Here is a 5,581-nt window from a genome sequence, read left to right as displayed (position 1 = left end):
CATGGCTGCCCCCCTGCCCCTAGAAGGAGGGAGCCCGAAGTGTCACCCGGGTCCCGGCGCGGGTGGCTCCCCAGCCCCGGTCCAGGGAGCCCAGGCCACGCCCCCTGCTCCCTGCGGCGCGCCCCCCGCCTCGGCCGGGTCCTGCGGGCTCGCCGACCCACCCACCGCCGCTCAGGCGCCCGTCCTCCCCAGCTCGTCCCTCCGGCGGCGGCTTCCGCGACAATCTCTTCCTGCCAGGGGTTGCAGCCGGGGGTGGGACCGGTCGGGCTCCCGCCGCCCTTCCCTCCGCCCCCAGCCTTCCCCCTCCACCACTCCGCCAGCCCCTCCGGGACGAACTCCTCCGTCTGCCCGGCAGCTTTCGGGGCGGGGAAGGACGCGGGAGGGAGAATTGGGCGGGAGGGAGGGGGCGGGGAGGGTCCTGGAAGCCTCTGCCTTCCACCCAAGTTTTGGGCCCTGAGCCAGAATCCGGGGGTCAAAGGTAATTTCCTTCCACGTTCCCCTTTCCCCAGTGGAAGGAAGAGGAAAGGGAAGGAGGGGCATTCCGGCGAGGGAGAGGTGGCTTGCTTTCAGGGACCCGGCCTTTCTCTCCGTTCCTCCCTCCCGCCCCGCCGCCTCCCAGGCCTCCCTGGAGAACCAGGACCTGTGCCACTCCCTCTCTCGAGGAAAGGGTTAAGCGAGGGCAGAGTGGGGAGCCCAGGAGGCCAGGGCCCCAGGAAACTCTAGGCTGGAAACCGGGTGGGCGGGCTGGAGACCGTAATAGCACCGCCTCCCCTCCCCCTTCTTCCCGCCCCCCACCTCCCCCCCCCCCCCCCCCCAGTCTGGGGACAGACAGGAGCTGGCAGGCAGCCCAGACCCTCCTGAAGCCCCCAAGGCTGGAGGGGCCTCCCCGACCCAGCTTTCAGACTTGCGTAGTTTATGAAAGCCCTTTTTAGCAAGTTTGAGTTATACCCTGAGGCTTTAGGATGGGAGCGAGGGTCTGGTGGGTAACACAGCCTCTGAGGATTCCCGTGGAGAAAGGGTTGACCTTGACCCACAGCCAGCTGTTTGGCATCAGTGGTCAGGGACTAGCCCTGGGCTGGGGCCACCTCCAACACAGGCCCTTGAGGCATCCCCAGGACAAAGGACACCTTATGCAGCCCTGCGGCCTGAACAGAACCTGGCTCTGTGGAGGGCACAATCCGCGTCTGGGCCTCAGCGACCTTTATTTTCCATACCAAAACCCAGAGCTGCTGTCTGACAGGCACATGTGTACCTACGGAGACAAAGGGCAGTGGAGTTTGACTAAGAGCTGCCCTGCAACATCTGGAACACCTATGTTTGTGTGCCTACAGGCAAGGGCCAACAGTGCCCACTGGAAGGAAGGGGCCCAACGGGGGGGAGGGGAGATGGGCTGACACCACTTCTAGTCTGGACTGAACTCTGCCGGACCAGTCCCACTCCCACTTCTGCTTCTCCCTAGATTGGAATCCAGACAAGGAAAAAGGTGATCTGTATAACCTGTGGCTCCAAGTCCTGCACGTCCCTAACCTGCCTCTCTGCAGCACCCTGAAGCAGACCCTCAGGGTGACTTGTATCTCTCCACTCTTCTCACCTCTATCTGCTCTGCCTTTATCAAAAGAAGCCACTGCCTTATTATTATGCTTCTCCTCGGAAGCAAGGTGACAACCAAGTACCCCTGCTCCCTACTAATAAATACTTAACTCTTGCTGCTCTCTTCCAATTAACTATGGACCTCAAGCATCTTAAAGGAAAACTCTCAGCTTTAATCCTGTGTTCAAAGAGGCATGTGGAGGGTGGAACGAGGTCAAGCTTAGAGTCAGGTACTTGATAAATGGGAAAAAGAGGATAATTTATTTTGACTCTTATGCCCCCATTTCCTTAGCTCATAAAAATGGGGACAATAATACCGACAGCACAGGTTGTAAATCATACCACACAGGTACAGGTACTACACCTGGCACATTGCCTGGCAAGGAGTGAACATCCAATACATTTTAATTTTTTCTTCCTAGATCTTGTCTCTTCACCACCACCTCAGCTCTGGCCACTATGTCATCATACTTCCCCAGAGATGCCCCTCCTTCCTACCCTTTTGATCCTCAATGTCTGGGAGATGCCACTGGTCTGGCTCCTAAATCAGGTTCCCTTCCTGCCTCTCCACCTGCATGTAGTGGACTTAATTAGATATCCTGTTTCTAGTCCCAGTGTTGCCAGTGATGAGTTGTGTACTCTAAAGCAGATAGCTAAATCCCTTGACCTTTCCAGGTTTTCTCATCTAAATTCACTCATTGGACCAAATTAATTCGCTCATTCAACAAATTCAACACATATTTATTGAGTGCCTACCATGAGCCAGGCCCTGGGAATATAACATTGACTAAGACAGGTATCTTCTGCCTTCATGGAACAGGTGAAAAAAAGGAGAAAACAGCTGTGATTTCAGAGAAAGATACATATTTTGATGGAAATAGAATGAGGTGTGGTGATGGAGAGTGCCCTGATGGAGCCTCTCTGGTTGAAGTGATACTTCGCTAGAGGAAGAGCAAGAACATGGGCTCTGAGATGGGACACCCTAAGCTCTTAACAATTGTTGATCCAGGTTTCTCCCCAGCTTGAATACATTTAGCCATTCCTTGACTAGAATATTAGGTTAAAACTTGCTTGATTATGTTGGAGGCCTTCCTCTCCCTGACCCAAATCTACCTTCCCAACCTTGTATGGAAAGATGCAGATCAAGTCCAAATAGAATTAGATATGTCTAGGCATGTCTGTCAACAGGGCAGCACACCTTGCCAGGATCCTGCTTGCATAAGGAATGAGAAGCTTCTGGGAGAAAGCTCATTGTGATTAAAGGAGGGGCCTGCCCTGTGATCCTGATAGTAATAGATCTTATCCCTCCCAGGCTCCAGAGAGACAGGCAGTTCTGTCGCTAGACTTCCCCACCTAGCCCAGACCATGCCTAGCCCAGTTCCTGGGGATGGGGGTGGGGAGCCCTGGGACCCAGGCAGCCAGTTTGGAATCTTTGTGTGGTGTAACCTAGAGGGAAGACAGGCTTCTCCCTGACTTTGCCAGAGTTCCTGAGCAGCTTGCCTTCCTGGAGAGCTCTCATCAGAGCAGAAGTGGTTTCCCAGAGGCACATAGAATGGTCAAGACTTAATATGGTTCCAAATGAGCAGGTGGAGGCAACAGCCAAGGAAACTAGAGTTACTCTGGGGGGTGGGGGAGGAGGGGAGATGATGACACCCCCTGTTGTCAGGATCTGGGTAGGAAACACATGGTCCTCTCAAAGGGATGGCTGATGGTATTTTAAAGAAGAGATTGTTGTTGTTTTTAATCCTCACCCAAGGATATTTTTCCCATTGCTTTTTAAAGGGAGTGGAAGGGAGGGAGGAGGAGGAGGAGGAGAAAGAGAGAAACATCAATGTGAGAGACACATAGATTGGTTGCCTCCTGCACATACCCCAAACAGGGCCCGGGATGAAACTGCAACTGAGGTATGTGCCCTTGATGATTAATTGAACCCACGACCCTTCGCTCCGAGAGATGACGCTCTAACCACTGAGCAACTTGGCCAGGGATAAAGAATAGATCTTATATGGGGATGTGGGCAGGGTTAAGGAAAATGAACAAGGAAACAGTGACTCTAAATGACACACTGAATCAGATGGATTTAATTGATAGTTACAGAACATTTCACCCTAAAGCTGCAGAATACACATTCTTCTAAAGTACACATGGAACATTCTCAAAGATAGACCACATGTTAGGACACAAAACAAGTCTCTACAAATTCAAAAATATTGAAATCAGCCCTAACCGGTTTGGCTCAGTGGATAGAGCATCAGCCTGTGGACTGAAGGGTCCCAGGTTCAGTTCCCGTCAAGGGCATGTACCTTGGTTGCGGGCACATCCCCAGTAGGGGGTGTGCAGGAGGCAGCTGATCAATGTTTCTCTCTCATCGATGTTTCTAACTCTCTAGCCCTCTCCTTTCCTCTCTGTAAAAAAATCAATAAAATATATTTTTAAAAAAAGAAATCATATCAAGCATCTTCTCAGATCACAATGGAATGAAATTAGAAATCAACTACAGTAAAAACACTCAAAAATATTCAAGCACATGGAGGCTAAATAGCATGCTATTAAACATTGAATGGGTTACCAATGAAATCAAGGGAGAAATGAAAAAAAAAAAACTTCATGGAAACAAATGAAAATGAACATACAACAACCTGAAATCTATGGGACACAGCAAAAGCAATCCTGAAAGTTCATAGCCCCACAGGCATATATCAAAAAAACAAGAAAAATTAATAATAAACTATTTAACCCTGCAACTTAAAGAACTAGAAAGAGAACAAGAAAATCCCTGAGTAAGTAGAAAGAAGGAAATAATGAAGATTAGAGCATAAATAAATAACATAGAGACTAAAAACAAAAACAAAAAAAAATCAATGAAACTAAGATCTGGTTCTTTGAAGAGATACTAGTAAACAAGATTGATGAACCCTTAGCCAGACTCATCAAGAAACAAAGAGAGAGGACCAAAATAAATAAAATCAGAAACAAAAGAGGTGAAGTAACAACTGACACCACAGAAATACAAAGGATTGTAAGAAAATACTATGAACAACTATATGCCAACAAACTGAACAATGGGGATGAAATGGACAAATTCCTAGAAAAATACAATCTCCGAAAACTAAAACAGGAAGAATCAGAAAAACTAAATAGGCCAATAACAAGTGATGAAATAGAAGCAGTAATCAAAAAACTTCCCGCAAACAAAAGCCCTGGTCCGGATGGCTTCACAGGGGAGTTTTACCAAACATTCAAAGAATAACTAACACCTATATTCCTCAAACTATTCCAAAAAAATCCAAGAGAAAGGAATACTTCCAAGCTCTTTTTATGAGGCCAGCATTATCTTAATTCCAAAACCAGATAAAGACACTATGAAGAGAATTACAGGCCAATATCCCTGATGAACATAGATGCTAAAATCCTCAACAAAGTATTAGCAAATTGAATCCGGCAATATACTAAAAAGATCATACACCATGACCAAGTGGGATTTATTTCAGGAATGCAAGGCTGGTACAATGTTCACAAATCAATAAATGTGATACATCACATAAACAAATTAAAAGACAAAAATCACATGATCATATCAATAGATGCAGAAAAAGCATTCAACAAAATACAACACCCATTTTTGATAAAAACTCTCAGCAAAGTGAGAACAGATGGATCATAGCTCAATATAATAAAAGCCATATATGACAACCCTGCAGCAAACATCATAATCAATGGGCAAAAACTAAAACCATTTCCCCTAAGAACAGGAACAAGACAGGGATGTCCACTTTTCACCACTCTTATTCAACATAGTACTGGAAGTCCTAGCCACAGTGATCAGACAAGGCGAAAACATAAAAGGCATCCAAATTGGAAAGAAGGAAGTAAAACTCACATTATTTGCGGATGACAGGATATCCTACATAGAAAACCCTAAAGACTCCACCAAAAAACTACCAGATTTAATAAATTAATTTGGCAATGTAGCAGGATACAAAATTAACAC

The sequence above is a fragment of the Plecotus auritus genome, assembly GCF_963455305.1.
Source record: "Plecotus auritus genome assembly, chromosome: 1".
In the NCBI taxonomy this organism is placed as follows: domain Eukaryota; kingdom Metazoa; phylum Chordata; class Mammalia; order Chiroptera; family Vespertilionidae; genus Plecotus; species Plecotus auritus.
Note: the sequence above shows the minus strand (reverse complement) of the source record.